Raw genomic sequence first — 21593 nt, 5'->3', positions numbered from 1 at the left:
AGAGAACCCCATACGTTGTGCCCAGACCCCTGACCTACTGAAACAGTGACATAATAAATGAGTGTGTTTTTAAGCTGGTAAGTGTGTGGTAATTTGTTACACAACAAGGGAAAGCTAATATTCCCAGCTATGAGCTTTGTTGTGCTGATTTGTTGCTTTTGTTTTCCTAGCTCTGAAACAAGTACCTACAGAAGTGGGATCTTTGGTTTCATGGAGCAAAAGTCTTTTCAACCCACAAGATCTCCCAAATACTGAGGGTAGGAGAAGCTTCCAATTAATCTGTTAAATAATTATAATTTAGAATTGCAATATTGCTTTATTGGAAGAGAACCTGGAACAGCGCAGAGTTTTCCTACTCAGTTACCAGTAGCTCAAATATCCAAATTAGCAAATTATGCCCTAAACTCACTCAGTGACATGGAGGGTAGTTATATGTGTGGGAAGAGGGTATGAATGCTGTGGGACCAATTACATGAAAAACGATTCTCTTTTAAGTCCATTTAAAAAGTAAAGAGAACAATTTGAAAAGGTAAAAAGAGACTAGACTAGAATGGAATCAGTCAAACTATACATGAATTGATGGATAAATTCTGAGAATTTGATTCAAACTACTTATAAAATAGCCACTACCTTTAATGGTAAAGATTATATTGGAGAGAAAAAATGATCTACACGTTTAGGCAAACTCCAGCAATCATCCAATGTTATGTCTTTTCTTTCTGCCTCACTACAAAGTGAAGAATAAACTAGGAAACTGAAAAGATAAATTATATTTTTACTCTGATAATTTGAATCTATGAATATTAAACACACATTAACAGAAGAATGAGACTAAAGATAAAAGGAAGTTATCTGGAAGAGACTTCCACATTACATTGCTCTGAAGCTTTGAAACTCTCAAAAGGGATTTGACCTTAAAAATCAATAAAATTGGTTCACATACCTCTTTTTATGAATAAAGCTGGAAGTATTCAATCCAGGAAGTATCTTCAGTAACAAGAAGTTTAAAGATGTCAGAAATCAAGTCTTAAATTTACCATATTGTAGATTTTTACGCAAGTGTTTTTATTTCTTTGGATCCATCTTGGAATAGCATATCACTTGCATATCAAAGATGGTTGTTATGTAAACAAACATTTATGGAAATAAAAATATAATAATGTACCAATCTTGCAATATTCCTGGCTCATAAAAATAGTAGAAGCCATCTATGAAACCAGGGATTTGAAAATCATTCAGATTGTGAGAAACAATAATGATTGTGTTCAGAAATTCCCCAAACTTCCCTGCTATTGGACAAAGTCAAGTTGTGACTGCCCCTAAAGTCAGCCTAAAATAAATCTCTGGCTTGATGTCCCCAGGTGGGAGCCATGACAGTCCCATGTTCATGGGCTGGATGTACAGTGATTGAGAGCCTAGGAGATCACTGACTAGGCTGGTGGTTCAGGGAGAGGATAAGAGGACTACCTGGGACCTGAAATATGTATACACATGAGTCAGGTGAGGTGGGGAAGTAGAAAGGGATAGAGTATTCCAGGTGGAGAAGACAGAGGGAATGTAGACAGCTCATGTGACTTCCTTCCGGGATGGCAATGTTGCTGACTGTGATGAAAACAATACCTTATATTTTCATACATTTCCTAGTTAAAATGTTCATTTCACTTCTTTTATGGTATCTTCAGAATAGCTTGTTGAAAAGACAAGGCAGGAATTTGTTCCCCAGTTTCAAAGATGAAGAAATCAAGGCCCTGTGAGAAGGAAGTGGCTCTCCACAGTTAATCACCATTGATGATGTGACAAAAGCTTCGGTCAGAAATGCTGCTGTAAGATTGTAAGTTCCTTTTACATACATTTTACAATTTGTTGCATTTTCTTATGTTAATTTAACTGACATTATTAGATATCACTAGGAGCATCTCCATTTGGAAATAAAGAATCTGAATGTCAGAGGATTGACCTAATTTATCCCAAATCACAACACCTGGTAACTATGAGAGCTAACCTCTGCAGGAGGCACCCAGTAGTAACCTCTCTTCCTTCCTTCAACTCTCTAAGAAGCAATGGAAAAAATAATTTCAGGTCAGGACTATATATATATATACACACACATATACACATATACATATATATACATGCATATACATACACATACATATACATATACATATATATATATATATATATATATATATATATATAGAGAGAGAGAGAGAGAGAGAGAGAGAGAGAGCCTAGTTTGACCTATTAGGGCAGTAGTTCTCAACCTTTCTAATGCTGTGACCCTTTAATACAGTTCCTCATGTTGTGGTGACCCCCAACCATAAAATTACTTTCGTTGCTACTTCATAACTGTAATTTTGCTATTGTTAATGAATCATAATGTAAATATCTGTGTTTTCTGATGGTCTTAGGCTCTACAGCAGCGGTTCTCAACCTGTGGGTCACTAGCAGGGTTGCCTAAGACCATCGGAAAACACAGATATTTACATTACGATTCATTAACAGTAGCAAAATTACAGTTATGAAGTAGCAACGAAAATAATTTTATGGTTGGGGGTCACCAGGGTTGTGGCATTAGAAAAATTGAGAACCACTGTATTAGGGTGATATATTTAGCCCCAAATCATTCTTATCCTTTCTGAGTTAGTCAGTCACTTGGGCAAATCAAGACAACTTAATAACTTAATTCTGGTCTATTGTAGGCTTCCTTCCCACATCCAACATTGGAAACTGGCTATGATTTTCACTCTGACAAAGGTCAAAGCATTATCACAGTTGTCCTGCATATATTTCAGTGGTCAAATAGTCACAGGCAATATTAGCTAATGGAACATTAAATATACATCTGGTTTATTGTGTCAAAAGAGAACTTCAGGGTTTTTTAGGATTAGAGAAGATAAGAGAAATAAGAGAAAGCTTGACAGATGATGGGGAAAAAGGGGGAGGGGAGGATGGGGGATGATGATTCCAGGAATATTGAGAAACTTGGAGGAATTCCCAGAATTTGGAGTGGGAACAAGGGAGGGAGACATAGGGAAAATAACGGAGGTGATAAAGACAGACTCAAAGTGTAAGGAGGCCTTGAATGTCAAGACAGGAAGTTTGAAATTGATGATGGAGGTATGGAGGAGAGAGGGGAGACATAGGGAAGTGGGGAGTAATGCTGTCACAGCAGCCCTGGAGACCCGTCATGGGCATAGGGAGTCTGGGCTGGCTGGGGCTTTGGGGAAGAAAATATTGCAAAGGAAGGGATAATTTCCAACTGTTCTGCGCCTCACAGATATATAAATAAAGCAAAATAAGGGCTATAATGAGGAAATAAATGTCATAAAAATGTTTGATAGCAGATGGGACATAGAAACATGAAGAGATGCCAGTAGCCTCCTGCCAAAAGCAATAAGGGAGATAGTTTGGTCTAGATGACTTCAAAGCTCGGCTTCAACCTTGTAGATTCTGTAATTCTATGCTTTGGTTCAATTTATTGAATTTCACTAGTATTTGTTTGCCAACTACCACCTATGTAGAAAACTCTATGCAGGATGCTGTTGTGGAGGTTGGGGAGTGGGAAGGGGATATGAGAGTGAATATAATTTAGTTCCCTACTCTGAAGAGGATTTGTCATACTGGGGAGAAGATCTCGAAAACTGAAATGCATTCCAGAATGAGTAAGTGACTGTGGAGGATTATACATGCAATGGAAGCCCAGGAGGCAGCATGGGCAAACTTAAAGTCATCTATGAAGGTGATGGTTTTAGAAATAGGCAAAGAAAGGCATGGGCAGAGAAAAGCTCATGTCTAAAAGGGGTGAGGAAAATGCTCTTGAAGTGATAACTATGATAACCAGGCAAAATTCTAAGGTAATTCTCAGGGAATCACACCCTTGTATAACTCCCTTCCCCTAGGGAAGGTGGCACCTGTGACTTGCTTCTAGCCATTAGACTATGTGAGAGGTGGTTTGCACTACTCCCATGATTGGATTATGTCAGATGGCAAAGGTAAGGTGATAATTACGGCTGTGATTGTGTTCTCTTATATGAGACTCCATCTTAGCAGACTGGAGAAAGATTCTCCTGCTGGGTTTAGAGAAATGAGTTGCTATTTGTGAGAGTTCCACTTGGCAAGCAACTATGGGGCCTCTGGGAGCTTAGAGTATTCCCTAGCTGACAGCAAGCAAGAAAGCAGAACCTCTGTCTTATAATCCAAGGGACTGCATTCTACCAACAAGCAAGTGAGCTTGGAGAAGGACCCTAAACTCCAGAAAGGAGATTAGCACAGAGAAAGCCCAGAATGTAGCTAAGGCATGTCTGGACTCCATACCAACAGAAACAGTGAGATAATAAAGGGATGTTTCTTTAAGCCATTCAGTTTGTGTTAATTTGTTACACAGTCATAGGAAACTAATACTGTAAGCTACCATGTCTGGCTGAAGCTCTGAGTGCATATCGGGGATCAGTGGGAGATAAGACTAAAAATATTATTTTGGATGAGACAATTTAATTAATCCAAATTAGAATCTATGTAATGAATAGTGCCTGGTCCAAGTTAGAACTCAATGAAATTCTAGTGGGTGATACAATATCAGGGCACACCATGGTCTATGGTAATGAGAGTGGTGCCGTTTGGGGAGTAAGTGGAGGATTAAGTATACAGAGCCACATACTATCTTTCTAGCACTTGCCTAGTGTGCTGGCTTCCAGTTTTCAGCCATTATGATGATTTTCTATGGGGCTACTTCACTCCCTTTGAAGTTACGAAAACCCAAGCAAGTGCTATTAGAAGGCAGAAGGATGGCTAGCCAGAACTTCCATGGAACTCTAGAAGTAGGAGGTGGATAGAAGCCTTAGCAACATCTCTCCTAACCCTCACTTTAATTTCATGGAATCACAATAGTCAGAAGTACCTTTAAAATTATCAGTTTAGAAAATGAGAAAATGAAGACTGAAAAAAGGGACAGTAATTGTTCAAGCTCTCATAGATACTCCATGATAGACCAAATAGTACCTGTGCCTCTTCTATCAGAGTATCTCAAGTGTGACAAAGGAAAGAGGAAGGATTCATTGAAATAGATAAACTATTAGGAATAGTGGCTGACTTTGCTTTTTGAATTATATGCAAACTTAATAATGGCCCAAGCATTGCCATGGCTACTTGTTGGTTATGAGTACAGTCATGTCTCTGCCATCTGTTTCTCTTGACTACTTCCACTCCCATTTGTGTGTTTAATATGTGTTTATTGCACAACTTCGTACCTTCGCCTTTAGAAAAGCACTACTAGCAACAGGCTCAAATTTCCATCTAGGGTTGGACTCTGTTAAAATTGCGAGATGCTGTCCCTCCTTCTCTAAATCTCCTTCCTTCTTTCTGGGCAAAGCTCCTATGGTCTTTCTCTCAATTTCAAGTAGATGTTGGGGATAATAATGCTCTCATTACTTGAATTTTAACAGCTCTCCAAACCCAGAGATGTGGAGCTGAATCACTGGAGTGACAAATAGTTGAGATGGCAGTTGAGCAAATGATACAGTTCAGAGCCATCCCACATAGGCTCTCTGACTCTAAGACTGGGCCTGTTATTTGCCCTGACATTTTCCCATAGGGATGGCAGGAAGAGAAGAAGAAAGAGCATGGCAGTGAAAGAGAAACTGAGGTAGATAAGCACAGTAGTAGTATTGGGAGATGAGAAAAGAAAGGGAGCATATAACAGTAGGACTAAGATTTTTTCTCTGACTCAGAACATTAAAAGCAGTTTATCAAACCATGTGTGCACCCAGACATATTTTCCTGGATTGGAATGTTGTGGTCAGTACAGTCCTACAGCCACCCACCCATTAAACAGAGATTGATGTTTTGGAAATTTGGGGGGAGGTCAGTGACTATCTCGAAGTGAAGTTCAGTCCCTGTAGCTGGGATGGCTGAGCTTCCTATTGTAGAGTCTGTCGAAGGCCTCATCTGATAGGCAGTGACAAATAGCCACTCTCCAAGAGCACAATTGCCCCTGAGAAGCATTCCTGAGAAAGAGCATAAAACCACAATCAAATGACCACGCCGCTTCCCACGTTAAGTACACACTGAGTGGTTCATGTGTGGGCTTTGGACAGCAGGCCAACTCTCCAGATAGACTATTGGACGTCTAATGCCGCTAATGACTTCACTGGCCTTGACATGTGAGGAAGCAGGACATGTACCCATTAGAGTAAAATTTTTATTAGAATTGCCATTCCAGAGATTATTAGCAACTTGTAAAGAATGCAATTACCACTTAAGCTGTATTCAACTGAATACGTTTTAACCGTAATTGAAAACAAATGTAGGCTTAACTGTATGGTTGGTTAAGCCCCATGATCATGACTGTTATCTTATTATTTTCCATTAATTAAAACAACATGTGCTGGGATTTATTTGCAGCTCCGCAGTTGCAATTGGATGAAGGCTCAAAACAGAGTTCTTATTTCATGTTTGCTCCGCAGCACCGCTCAGTGTGGCCACTCGGACGTTTGTCACAGTGTTTTTGTATCCACTGAAATGTGAGTTAAGATATAGATGCACTTTTATTTCTATTCTTCTGAAAGAAAACTTTGAACTCATCCAACTCTTCCTTATTCTTATATAATAGGGAGGCCATTGATGGTGGTGGTCGCCTCAACATTTTGACCTCAGTGACTTCCAGAAGTAATCAGTTTCCAGTTTCTGTTGACTATGAGAGGAACATTTAGGGCTTTGAGCTGCTGTGAATTTTGTGTCTGTTTTTAACCACATGCAATTGTCAAGGGTCTCATGTTTTCTTTTACTTTTTTTTTTTTTATTTCCCTCAGCTTGGATGTTTCATCCCAATGTGCAAGGAAAATTTGATTTTAGGGGAATTTGCTGTAATTACATAACTTGCCTTCTGAGAGCACATTTCAAAGCTTAGATTTGAAAAATAAGAGGTCTGGCTCTAGTTTAATGTGATATCAGGAAATGACTTCATATCCCTGGACCTTAGTTTTGCCATCTGTAAAACTGGGATACCAGGCCTGATCTTATCTACCTACCAGGGATATTCTGAGACCATAGGAGATGACAGCAGTGGAAGGGATTTGGAATCTGAAATGAATATTCCAGAAGTCAGGATCATGATAACAAGAGCCTTCTTCTCATCACAGACCCATTAGGTTTGTCAACATTGAACACAGTAGTGTCTCAACTCTCATCAGATGTTCAGTAAATGTCTTCTAGAATGCAGCCGTGATTTCATGGTGTACATCTTTGAATGGTCATCATGCTGCTTTTAGGACAGGCACATAGAGACACATCTCAACCACAGGTGAGGGATTTATGTAGTTTACAAGGAAATGCTCAGGCTCTGAGATGAAGAGCTGCTGGACTACCTCCTATAGGGTCCTTATTGTGACCAACTCAGCATTTCTATTTGGGCATTGACATGTTTTATTTTCCTTGTGATCATCATCACTGTCAATTTAAGGCATATCTCTGAACTGCTAAATACTTAAACACAAACATCCACCATACAGTGTATCTTCCAACAACCATACAACATGATGATGGGAGATGTTAACCCAAGGAGAAGTGCCTGGAAGAATGACAAACTAAGCTACAGCGAGGACAGGAGCTTGGGTGTCTGAGTTTTGTAAAAAGGTTCTATAATAAGTTTCTGAAAGAAATGAAACAAAATGGTATGTGATTTTAAGAAACCAAATTTGAGGTGATAAAACTAGTTAAAGATCAGGTTGTAGAAGAATTAACCTGTATAAAACAAACTACCAAAGCAGCATGGCATGCAAGATCCCATCAAATCTAGACCTTTCCTGTCTTTTCACGTTAGTTTATCAGTCATTATTACCACTCTTTTACTCACTAGACACATTTTACATTTGAAATGCCCCCTTCTCTGAAAGTGCAATGTTTTTAGGACTCTGTACATTTTTATATGCTGTGGCCACTGCTTGGAATATCTTCTCTCATCTCCACCTCAGGGGCTCAGAGAATTGTGATGGTATAATTCTGTGCCTGCCTCCTCTAACACCCATGTGCAGAAACCTATCTTGTCTACTCTTATATTTTCAAAACTCAGTCAGGAGCTGACACAGAGTGTGCCTTTACTGAATGTATGCATAGCTCATTGGTGTCCAATAGAATTTTCTGTGATGGTGGGGATGTTCTATATCTGTGCCGTCCAACCCAATAGCCACAAAACATATGTATGTTGTGACTGAGGACTTGAAATGTGGCTAGTACAGCTGAGGAGCTTTCTCTTTAATTATAATTCATTTAAGTAGATATAGATAATGCAACAGTGGCTGCTATATTGGATGGCACAGATATAGAAAATAATGGGAGAATGAAAAAAAAAAAATAGTGACTCCAAAGAAATGGTGCTCAGGTGCCATGACAAGGGGATTGCTGTAAATCCGTAAGAGTGAGACTTTGGATGATAAAGGACATTATGACCAACCCCTGCATTTTTTCCTTACGTGATGTTTATCAGTTAGTCCTGCACCGCCTAGGAAGCTTGAAGACACCAGCAACCATAATCTATGTGTTCTGTCTGACTTGCCTCCACTCTGCGTGGAAGATGCCTGTAAAAAAAATCCTGTCTCTAAAGTATAAAGAGCCCTTTCGGAAGGGGATCAGGTCAAGGAGGAGAGAATGAACTGCTTAGAGTAGGCTGAAGAAGCCATTTTAATATGAGACAATGCTGTAAGGCCCTTCTCCTGGGTGGAATCATCTTGCCTTTGGCACAATTATTTCTACAAGACTAGGAAGGGCCAGGGCAGCCAGGGAGAAAGAGCATGTCTGGGTCGGGGAAGAAAAAGAGCCCTGGAGGGTCACCAGTTGGAACAAACTGAAACTGAGCACAGCTGCAGGTCAGGCTACATGCTTTCCAGATGCCTCCCTGGAACTGGTCCCTATGATATCTCTGCAAAGGAGAAAGCATCACAGCTCCATGGCCATGTCCAGTGTCCTTGTAGGGCAGTATCTCAGTGGTCATTCCCCAGAAGGGCTCTTACAATTCATAAAAATTTCAATGACATTTGTAAATAAAGATTCAGAACTGCTGTTCTACCTCATATCCCATCTACCAGGTCCCATCTGAAGGACGTGAGGTGCAGAGAGCAAAAATGGCGTTTCCCAGATCATGCACTGAATCATGTGGCAGATCAAGGATGAAAGAGAAGGAAAACACAGGAAGAGTTTGTAGTTACTCATTAGAGACCCTATCCCACTTCCTCCAATTATCAGCACCTTCAGATGTGGTTTCACCTAATATTCACCTATTATGTCAACGACCACCTTTATGTCTCCAGTGTTCAAAATACATCATGAGAAACTTTGTTATGCCTGGTAAATACCAGCAGTAATTTCAGGTTTTCATGATTTCCAATGGCCACTGGGAACTGTGGAATTAACACAAGTAATCTGTGTCTTCTCACACAAATCAAATATTACCTGCAGGCTGAATCAATTATGTTTTCTACATATGCATAAGCATCTTAAAATAAATGTAGACACTGTTGAGATAAACATCTAGCTAATTAATTTAAAAATTCATTCATTTTATACAAAGCACAAAAAGAAAAACAACTTCAATTAGGCTCTAAGCTTGGAATTATTTTGATGCCATAGAAGCCCTCCTCCTCCCAGAAGTATGAATCATTGAAAGAGCTGCATTTCTCTGGTTTGGCAATCCTCAGGATCAGGAAGTTCAAACTGATATGTTTTTAATAAAACAATTGTTTCAAATTTTTTCTCTATTCCCCAAATCAAAGTAATCTATTGACAGTTCTCAAGTGAAGGCACCCATCCACAATGAGGGTTCCTGATTCTGCAGGCATCTTCAGGTTCACAAGAGGCTGCTGCCACTTAGAGGAAGCACATGGGTCCCTGACTTTTAGGATGGTGGGGTGCAGGAACTGTCATTTTTGAGATATTGGCCTCATCCTTGGGCAGATGGGTGAGGGTTAGAGCATCTTTACTGGCAGTGGGGACAATTGCTACCCACTCTGACAAGAACGTGGCCTGAGGCTGATTGAATCACATGCTGTCAATTGAGTGACAGACATACTGTCTCATTCAAAGCGCCAGAAGGAAACACATGGCCAGTGCAGTCGACCTGGTTTAATTACACTGAAGATGCCATTTATTATGCCCTGTGCTTAGTTTATTCACATTGGGACTTTTCCTAAATCAAAACTAACTGTGGATTGTACTGTCATGAACATTTGCAATGTACACTTTGGGACACACCAGTTGTTTTGCATCACAGTTTTTCCCCTCAAGATCTTAATTAAATTCTAAGCCAAGAAAGACCCAAGGGAATAGGACCACACACTGTACTTTAAACTGCGTTTTAGGAGATGATGGATTGTGCCCTCACAGTAGCCAGATTCTGAAAGAACACCCCTACCCCACTCCCACCCCCCCAAGACATTTCCACTCAGTGTTGTTTGTTTAGACATCTACAGACAGGCACCCTGTTCAGCAAGCAGAGCACAGAAGGCCTCCTTCTGCCTGAGCATCTCAGGGTGGAGGGTGGGGGGAGGGGTGGGGGAGGGCAGTGGATGGGGGATGAACACGTGGCCCTGGTGCTCCTCAGGGAGGCACACACATCTCCCATGAAGGCTGTGAGTTTGCCTGCCCAAAGGATGTGCTCTTCAGAGCCCAGTGCCAGCAGAAATGGCAGGGTCAACACAGAAACTTGGATTGCTCTCTGTTACAAGGAAGTAGGCTCCCTGGAGCAACACATTTACATCTTGCTGCAGGTTTATTAATAGAACTGAGTAGCTCACATACCCTGACCCTCTCCTGGCCCAAGCTTGGCAGTGTTTCACAATCTCCCAGAGTTAGTGTAGATGCAATGCTCTATGGCCTTCCCTCTGCCAATGGCTATCATCTGTAACTTCACTGTCACTTTGGTTTAAGGCTCTTTTTCCCTGTTATGATGCCACCTACCCCCATATCTTAATTTAAGATTTTTTCAGTCATCCATCCCTTATTATAAATTAGTTTACAGATTTTTGTTTTTCCAGAAAAATGTTTTGACAGTGATGTGTGGGACTTAATCATGGCTATTTTGATTGCTGATGAGAAGGGAGAGAAGATTATACTATCAAGGTGAGGGAAGACAATGGAAAATGAAGAAAGCTCTCTGTATCAACCTACTTTAAATTTTGTGGAGATAATTTCCTATTTGCTTGTTGGGAATTGAGGTTCAAGTGTGAAATGTTACAAGGACCATAGGTACATGACTGGAGTTGGAAACCAGTGCTGAAAACCAGTAACACTTCCCATCATGGGCTGTGTTGTTTAGGTGTCTTGCTCTTTTAGCTGCTGATCAAAGGCATTAGGAACAGGCCCCACTCCTATCTAAGGCAGGATTTCACAATACCTTGATTTCAAATATGCCCTGTGTGTGATACTCTCCTGGGATTGCTGCATTCGTAGAAATAGCGGGGGAAAGCTTACAGGTTTACCCAATTCCTGAAGAAAAAGACTAGTTTTAGAGGTCTGGACTGATGTGGTTTGGACAAAAAGATATAATTGAAGAATGTCATAAATGCCAGGAAAATATGGAAATGACACTTTGACAGATGCCTGCCCTGAAGATCTCCCAGCCCAGCCAGACTGGTTGGTAACTGGTTTCTCCTTATCGACAGAGAAGGTCTTCCTGGAACTCACTCAGAAGATCGTTCAGAGTGGACCAACTGCTTTTAACCACAGCATGCTGCGGATTTTTCAGCATAGGCTGGAGTTTGGAAAGAATACCTCTCAATGTTGGTTTTTAAAAATGGGTGATTATTTTAGTTAGCAAGTATTTAATGAATAGCTACTCCAAATGGATCCATAACCCAAACATGAAAACAGACTTAGCTTTGCGGGCTAGGCCGACCCAGACTCAGGAGACTTCTATAGAGCAAACTGGTAATTGGATTGAAAGGGACTCCAGCACAACAGTATCTTTCTGAACAAAATCCCTGAAAAAATAAGCCAGAATAATAGCACTAGAAACAAACATTTTAGGTCCCATAATGAAATAATTTCTGTAAATGTCCTAGAAGGTGAGAAAAAAAACACTGCATTATATGGTTGATTTTTCTTATTCTGTAATGAAAGAAACATAAGACTCAGAGAAGCTAAGGGCCTTTTTAAGTAGACATGTGAAGTAGTGGATGAGATCGCCAACTTCTTAATTCCAAGTCTAGTGCTATGTCTCTTGTCTGCTCCCTCCCAACTTTCACTTTCTTCCTGTTGCCTTCCTGAGATTCCCATAGCAGCTTATGGTGCAGAGCTCTGATGAGGCCAGGATCAAGTCTACAGGAAGTCATTGTTTGGATGCACATGGGCAACTGGACTTCTTTCTCTCTCACTTGGAGCATGGGCTGGTTTTGATTGGGTGGCTGGCTATGATAGCAAGTATAGAAAGTTTCTGGATGATTAGACAATTCTGCTTAAATCTGTTACCTCCCCAGAGGTTTACCTTTTCAATATGTATTTTTCCATAGAAACCTTAATGGAGCTGTGGTTTGATCTTCTCCTCCCCTCACTCCAAGTGGCTGTGTTTCTCCCCATACATGGTAAGGAACAGGGCAGTCCCTATGATGGGCTGGTACCTGGCTCTCAAGTGGACCATATGGAGGGAGGCAGCACTGCTTCAGGGAATCCTGGTACAGAGGCTCAGCAGGAGAGAAGAGGAAGTCTAAGGTGAAGGATAGGGTTAGGAGCAACCTAGGGCAGTGCTAGGGTTTTCAGTGACAGGATAAGAAATCATGGGAAACTCCTCTTAGAAACCCCATTTTCTGAGCTATCATAGTCATGGGATCTTATTATCATTTGGACTCCAAGCTAAAGCTCTTCTTTATCAGTCATTAATTTGGGTGAGTACTTTGGGTTTTATTCCTAAAAAACTAAATAGAAAAACAGATGGTAAATGAGTACCTATCTATCACCTATCTATCTATTTATATCAGCAAACTCAAATAGGCTGTTGGTTCTTCTCAACTTTTTGTTCCCACATGAGTATAAAATGTATGTTGGGTTCTGCAAAAGACAGAACCTTCCCTCTCAAGGCTTTTGCTCAGTCTGATGTTTAAAAGAGTTTTATAAACTACCCATGCAAGGCAAAGGTTGGCTCCATTGGGATGTGTAGCTGTTAATGGTTCTTGAGTTGGGTGTCCTTCAGGGAACCCTCCGCAACTCCCACAGTGATTTATATCTTTGCACTTACCCAGGTCCCAGCAGTGAAGCCTAAAATGACTTGACCTTTCTGGGGGTCTCTTCAGTAAGAACAACAAAAATCTGTCCTGTTCTCACTCCCATGCTCCTTCTTATTTTATCTTTTGTCAGGACCCCAAGACAATTCTGGCAATTGCAGGCTACCTCAGAATGTGGTTGTTTTTTGTTTGGTTTCTGGGTCACGTCCAGGTCACCCTTTTGGAGGACCTTCTGAATTCTCATACTGGGCTATTGTGGAGTTCAAAAACTGGGAATGCCTGGGTCCTATCACAGTTATGTCAAGGGACAAAGGAATAGTATTGGCATTAATTTGCCAAATATTTACTTATTGAAATAGGGATCGGTGTTGGAAATAGAAAGATCTAGACAGTCCTTGCTGTGCAGAGACCCACAGTATGGTGGGCAAGCAGACATGCAAACAGAAAATCACAAAGCTGGTGTGGTATTCATAGGCTGGTATACATGCAGTGCTAGGATAGAGAATCAAGTCATTTCCTGTACAAGAAGGATTCATAAAACAGGTGAGGCCTGAGTTGAGCTATAAAGAATGATCCAGTGTTCATCAAGCTGGAAAAGGGATAAAAAAATCAGACCCAAAACAGCATATGCAACATTACAGAAATGGATATTATGGCTAATCTACTCTAACTCAAGTGAGACAAGATGTAGATTGTATTTCCCTCTAGAGTCACTGCAATTTCCCTTTCACTTATTGGATTTATTTTTTGAGAGATAAATAGATAGATATGAAGGAGGGAGAGGAGAACCAAGATTAAAGATCAGCTTGCTAGGCCATTGCTTGGTATTAGCATCACATAGTAAACAGATGGGTAGAATCTCCTTCAAAATGATTAGTTTAGTTGTGCCAACACCTAGTAACTTCCCATTGCTGAAGTTGTGAGATTGAGCCCATAATGGAACATTCTACATCCAGCCTTGGTGACTGAGCCCACTGAGCAGTGCTTCCTGGAATCCAGGAGACTGCCTCGCTCTTTCTGTCTTCTCCAGGCCAGTGCAGCACCTCAACTGGAGTCCTCTGATCTGAAGAGCATATGAGCCTGAGGCCCTCCCTTGAATTACAAGTACCTGAACCCTGGGAAATATGCTTCCATAAGGGTGGGCACCATTGACACTATGAGGCTCTCAAGGGAGGTGGACTTTTGGTCCACTGAGTTTGGTGAAGGGCCCTAACCCTTCAGCAACTGTCACAAAAGGACTCTACCTGAAGAACAGGCCCCTGGATGAAACAGAGCTTATGGACATTGAATCTGTACCACAGAAAGACCTAGCCTCTTCCGGGAGCCCGGGCTCTGAGTAACTCCCCTGGGAAGGCTGCCTGACCATGACTGTCAGAGGTGGTGTCCAAGTTCTGATTGGAAGGGAGCAGCCCAGAGCCAACTGCAGGTGTGGGCACGTCCCTGGCTTCACCCACAGGCCTTCAGGAGAAAGATGTGCTTTCTGAAAAAGGCCCGAAGAAAAGATGAGGCTCATGCAGAGGCCCTGCTGTGCAGGAAGATTGCTTCCAAGAAGCGGTTCATTTTTAGTTTCCCAACTGTGCATTTGGTCCCCACACAATTTATCTTCACGCAGAATCACATACCTGTGTGCCAGATGTGCACAGCTGTATGTGAGCAACTGCTGATCTGTCTGGATCACATGCCAAGTGCCTGTTTCTTTAAATTAGGGTGGGTTGGGATTTGGGCCGTGTGAAAATTTCATTTTGAAACCAGAAACCGAGCGAGCCCTGGCTACACGGGGGTTTGAGTGGAGCACGATGATAAACCAGAGCTGAATTAGTCTTTTCCAGGACCCCCCAGAACCTCCCCCATTCTCAACCCGTGAAATTCAGCTGCATTCTGGGTGTGCAGAGGTCGGGCTATCTGGAGACTCAGTCCTGCCAAAGTGTGCGGCCCCTGTAAATGCTTGTGGTGAAACTGCAAAACCTCTGCCCGGCCCTGGGGAGCTCTGGGAGCAGAATAGAACTTGACATTTTTAGTTTGTGTTTCAGTTTTTACCCTCTGGACTCAGAAGCAGCAAGACCACAAAACACTCAAGAAGAACTACCACCCCAGTGGCCAAGGTGCAGCTGTGCACAGGAGAGGGGGACCCGAGGCGATGAGAGGACCCTCTCCCCTAGACGCCCAAGCCTCCGTGTGCACTGCGGGGACCCACAGCACTGGCACCTGGGCATTTCCCACCGGTCATGCCACTCTCTCCTCTCATAGCCAAAGACAGTCAATACTAAAGCCCTTCAGCCCCATGTTGTCATTCCCTCACCGATTTATTGGGTATCTGCTACTGCTAGGTGTGTGCTAGGCATCATTAGAAGGCAAAGTGCTTTACCCACAATGAATGTTCAATATGTGTGAGTTGCTGATGAGATGATTGAAAAATTGCCTTTTCCACCCATATTTTTTTTCATTGAGACCTACCAGGTTCTAGGCAGTATGTACAAGTCTCCTGTTAATTCTCACAACTCCATAAGGCAGGCGCTATTTTACTATTTCCCCAGGAGGAAGACAGGCTCAGAGAGTTCCCAGAACGGACTCCAACATCGTATCTCCTATACGGTAGAGCCAGGCTCAAGATTCAGCCACGTCTATGATTTCAAATCCCGCCTTCCTACCACCATGCTGCTGTCACTCCTTCTCTCTGAGCTGTTACCGGAGTCCTAACAGAGGCTGCTCAGTCCAGGAGTGCATTGCATGTGCTTCTCCCGGCCCCTGGGCCACCCCGCTTTAATGTGTCCCTGGACGGACGCCCGCAGTGCGACCTCTTAGTTGTTACACGTCCCAGTTCCACTCTGGTTCTCACGCGGGCCGGCCCTGATGAATCAGCTCACAGTAACAGACTCAGTTTGAATTTCAGCAAAATTCTCTAAAAACAATAACCAGATGCAATTCAACTCACATCGTGTCCACATAAGGAATCCATTCCAAGAGAAGTTAGAGGATGCATTGTGATGCTCAGTCAGATGAATGACTCCTCATCTGCCCTGGGCTCGTTTTAGAGCTCAAAGAAGAAATAACATCGAGATTAATTTTAGAGCTCAGGCTTTGACTCCGGTCTCAGGAAGAATGCACGTATAATTAAGTCTCATAATGATGACCCCTTAGATCATAGATCACTCACGGGTAGTGGCTCCTTCCAGACACCTGCCCCACTCAAGGCAATTTCCTCTTTTCAGTCTCAAGAACTGTTTCAGACTTTGCTTTCATACGAGCTGCTCAGAAGAGCCGGGCCACCATCCTTGGAGTAAAACGGGATCCTCCAGGAATTACATCATTTATTTTTCAACACAGATTAATTTAATTTGGTTTAGTTTTACAAGGGCGTGTGATCATAGATTTGATAACCAAATAGATGCCCTGACGTACATTTCAGCCCTGGTTTCGCTTTCTTCCAGTGAGAAAAACAAAGGCTCTCAGAGGTAATTGGTGTATCACCTCTCCAAGGGGGGAAAAAGGGTAGGCTTTCAATTTTCTTAAACATGAAACTTAAAATCCACATATAATAATAAACAAATGGTTTAAGGCATTTTATGTCATAAATGTGCTGCCATTATTTAGTTATGAATTTTCAGGTTCAGGCATTATGCTAAAACCCAACGGTCATTATGGAATGTCTGTATATTTGATTTCCAAAGCTCCAGATAGATTTTAATGTGTTCAGTGTTATACCACTGCATTCCCAAAGCTATTTCTGTATCCTTAGAGACATGTCCTAATAACAGGCCTCCATGTCTTCTGCTTAGTGGAAAGTGTGAATAATAGCTCCAAAGAGAAGTATTTATGTATATACACACACATATATATGTATATATATATTTATATATATGATTTTTTAACTATAACATATGTTCTCACATGGCCAAATGATTGAACCCAATACAGTTAACAACTTAGGAAGGGATCCATTGAATTTTCCAAGTCTCTTCATGACCAGAATTACTTTGTAAGGAGACCCTAAATGTGGAATAATCAACATGTTAAAGTAATCTAGATGTTTATGATTTGATAACTCTTTGGTGCATTGTTTAACAACATGTTTTCAATTTACTTTCCTTCAAATAGCTCCAAATAACCCCATGATTTGGGATGATTGATTATGGGAATGCTGCTTTTACTGTACATCCAAGGTAATTTTAAAATTACATCTTCTTTTCATTGTTAAGGGGTAAAATCATTTGCAGGTCTTGACATGATTTATCAGAGAAAGGGGGACAAAGGGTCAGTGTTGGCCTCACTCTATTAGAACATTATTATGTGAGCCCAGAAGTAAAGCATTAGACCCCGTGGAAGCTGGGTTCTAGTCCCAGCATGCTCCGTAATCAGTTCAGTGGTCTTAGAGAGTCCTTCACCTCCTGTGACTCATTTTCCTCCCATATAAAAACCATCAAAACAATTGGGATCAAAACCTTCCCAAGAGATTCTGATTCATTATAATTGGGCCAAGGTCTTGAAATGCGTATTTTCTGTTAAGAACCCGAGGTTTATAATTATACAGGGTTGGAAAACACCAGGTTAAATAACTTCTAAGTCCAGCTCTCAAGTTCAATTCTAGAATGAAGTTTTCCTGTCCTCTGGACATTTTTCTTTCAGTATAGCCATGTTCTTAATGATCAACCTTATGTCACTGTATGGTTGCTGGGTATTTCTCTCAGACACTGTGCTCAAGCTTGTATGTAAATGACCCGTTTGATCCTCCTCAGAACTTGGCACTGTCAGCGTATTTGTCATGGTGAATAATCCTACCTGGGACAACAAACTCCCAATCTCAGTGGCTTGAAACATTGATGTTTTGTTTCTCACTCATGTAAAATCTCACTCCATCTTGCAACTATGCGGCACACATGTCCCTCATGGGAAGACCAGGATAGGAGACACTGGATCCTACCTATCATGATGGGAAGTGACGAATGACACTTCTGTTTACAGCTTACTGTGTTAAATATGTCTCATGGCCCTGATCCAATGGGAAGACTGGGAAATATAAAGGAGCAAATGCAGATCTAGTAAATAAAACTGTCTCTGCCACAACCAGGGATCTAAATTTTACAGCTTTAAGAAACTGAGGGTTATGAAGGTCAATTTGCACTGGAAGAATGTCACTGATGAATGTGTCACACGGTATCTGATTCAAAAAAGGAGGCATGCATTATTCACAATAGCCAAGGTGTGGAAACACCTAAATGTCCATCAGTAGATGAATGGATAAAGAAAATGTGATACATACGTACAATTGACATTATTCAGCCGTAAAAAAAGGAAAACCTTGCCATCTGAAACTACATGGATGAACCTGAAAGACATTTCGCTAAGTGAAATAAGCCAGACCAGAAGGACAAATCCTGCATGATTCCACTTGCATGAGCAATCTAACATATCAAACTCATGGAAGAAGAGAGTAGAATGGTAATTTTCTGGGGTTCAAGGGAAGGGGAAATTGGGAGGTGATATTCAAATAGTAATAAGGTTTTCCATTTAACTCCTCTCTAAAAACAAGTTTATGGATGTAACAGCTGTCAAGCACAAATTTACAAATACGAATAAAATATAAAATACTGTTTATGTAAAAAAGGCATGACTTCCAAGAATAAAACTTTATTTTTTTTTCTTAGAGAGAAGAGGATTTTCTCCCAAATACGATACTACAGAAATGGTATTTTTGAAGCTATCCTTGCTACTCTGTGTGCTGAAATCTGAAGACTTCTTCCTTCCTGCAGCCGACAGGTGCTCCCACTACAGAAACATGATGTCCCAGGGGGCTCTCCTGTGCTCTACTTTGACTCCAATTTGCTCACTACAGTGAAATAGGACCCCCAAAAATGTCAAAGAATCATCCTTTTTACCTTAGCTCTTTTAAGCAGTTCTAAACAGAGATTATTTCTTCACAACTAAACCTGTGAAATAACAGCTTTGTCCATTCAAAGCACACCTGCTGTAAATAGATACTTTTTCTTTCTTTCTAGTTTTTGCCCCTGAGGAACTTCTCAATAACTCAACAAATAATTTTAAGGGTGTTGAGAGAGTCAGGGATTTTTGGAACTAGGATTCAGGAAGATAGGCCCTGTATTGGAGGAGTATCTAGTCCCCAGCAAGAGCAAAACAAAATGAAAATAGCAACAAATGACAGATAAATAAGTCACGGTAAGACATGAGGTGAGGGCCATAATCGATATACTTATGACCGAATGGAAGCCTGGGAGGGGGACAGTTACTTCTGCTGGGTTTGTGAAGTCTGGAAGGGCATCAGTGAGAGAAGATGACAATTTTTCTAGGCTGCAAAGTGAGGCATCATTGGTTCCCTATAGGAGTGGAGTGGGTGTGGAATAGCCATGCAGGGAAGGAAGACCTTGAGCAGGAACTCTGAGGTGGTAGAGTCTTCCCATTTGCAGAATGTAGTGGGCTGGGACTGCCTGGAGATCTAGGCTTGGGGCAAATGTTCAAGAAGATAAATATCCTTATGAAGGAGTTTGGACTTTACCCTACATGCATTATAGAGGCATCAAGGTTTGTAATTATGGGTCTAATTACAGTGGTTCTCAACCTTTCTAATGCCGCGACCCTTTAATACAGTTCCTCATGTTGTGGTGACCCCCAACCATAAAATTATTTTCGTTGCTACTTCATAACTGTAATTTTGCTACTGTTAATGAATCGTAATGTAAATATCTGTGAATATCTGTTTTTTCCTATGGTCTTAGGCGACCCTGCTAGCGGTTCTCAACCTGTCGACCCACAGGTTGAGAACCGTTGCTGTAGAGCCTAAGACCATTGGAAAACACAGATATTTACATTACGATTCATAACAGTAGCAAAATTACAGTTATGAAGTAGCAACGAAAATAATTTTATGGTTGGGGGTCACCACAACATGAGGAACTGTATTAAAGGGTCGCGGCATTAGAAAGGTTGAGAACCACTGGTCTAATATGTGCTGCAGAAATATTTTGGTGTCCAGGAGAGATGGAAGTCAACACTTGCACATCTCTGTGTAGCAGACAGTAAATTGTCACCCCTTATCTATTTCTTTTTCTAATTCAATGTAATATTAGAAATTGTAGCTGGGCACATGACTCCTCAGAATAAAGATGGCATTTCTCAGGTTTTCTTTCAGTTAGTATGGTTGTTTGACTAAGTTCCAGCCAGTGGGACACAGCTAAAGACCCAATGGCAGTTCCAGGCATTTTTTTCTTAAAGACAGCTAGCACCTGGGGCTTCTCTTGTGTTCTTGCTGCTACTTAGAATGCAGATGTGATGATGATCTACTTGGGCCTATTTTTTAAGACCATTTGAATGGAAAAGACCAACTGCACTTCCTACCACTTGAACTGCTTCTGCATCTTTGTCAAATACCATTGGGCATACTTATGGAGGACTATTTCTGAGTTTTCTATTTTGTTCTATTGATCTGCAAATGCCAGGTGTATTAATTATTGTATCTACATAATAAGCTTTAATGTCAGGTAGAGTGATTCACTGTATTCTTTTTTTCAAGATTCAAGACGCATTTTAAGAAATATATTTTATAGCATAGAATACATATACATGAACACACACACAAATATATGAAAACCCTTCCATGCAAAAGATACCTTGATTTTTTGTGATGCACCTGACTTTCTTTTCTAACCTACGATTCCATTCTATTTTTTCATAACAAAGTGCTGGTCATGACCCAGTACATTGACATCACCAATGGGTTTTTCAACTTGAAGTTTAAGAAACACTGGACTAGAAGGGAGTGGGGAGTGGATATTTACCATCAATCCCCTGGGTCCCCGACAGGTGAAAGTAGCAATGACAGAGAGAAACTGAAGGTGCAACAACCATGAGGTTGAGGTTGCCCTCTTCACATTATTTTTTTCCTAATTGGGAGAAGGGCTTCTAAGGACATGCAGCCTACTTTTGGGGTTGTTGTCTTACTAGGAGAAAATAAATGGTCTCTAAACATAGGTTTGGTTTGCTTTGAAAATGGAAAAACCACACAGCAAGAGTAAGAGGTTACTTGTTATCACGTAAATCAATAGGCCAATTATTTTACATATATTATCGTCTTTTATGCACATACTGCCCTAAGACATATATATTATATTTTCCATTTTCCATATGAGAAAAATATAGCCTGATAGAGATTAAGGGATTTTCTCCATTTTCACATCCGATAAGCAGCACAATTCAGAATCGAGCCTGTATTGGTCTCACGCCTTCATGAAGCTAACCTAGGCACCATGGGTGGTCAATGTCAGGAGCTACAGAGGAAAGAGATGGATTCTTTTGGATGGTTTATAAGAAGGTTCTTAAAATGACAATGTAACAACCTCCTTGGTCCATGATGCTGAGAGCCACACCTGAGCTGTACAA

The 21593-nt window shown here is 41.1% G+C and overlaps 1 long non-coding RNA gene across 1 annotated transcript; it reads left to right on the top strand.

The window, feature by feature from the left end:
- Positions 1-200: 200 nt before the first annotated feature.
- On the top strand, positions 201-19566 carry LOC114230312 (uncharacterized). The gene is made up of 5 exons (XR_003616216.2): positions 201-257; positions 1683-1831; positions 12498-12569; positions 17301-17365; positions 18848-19566. It is a non-coding gene; the product is annotated as an uncharacterized LOC114230312 (long non-coding RNA).
- Positions 19567-21593: the final 2027 nt, after the last annotated feature.

The sequence above is a fragment of the Eptesicus fuscus genome, chromosome 16 (genome assembly GCF_027574615.1).
Source record: "Eptesicus fuscus isolate TK198812 chromosome 16, DD_ASM_mEF_20220401, whole genome shotgun sequence".
In the NCBI taxonomy this organism is placed as follows: domain Eukaryota; kingdom Metazoa; phylum Chordata; class Mammalia; order Chiroptera; family Vespertilionidae; genus Eptesicus; species Eptesicus fuscus.
This window is presented reverse-complemented; position numbering and strand designations above follow the sequence as displayed.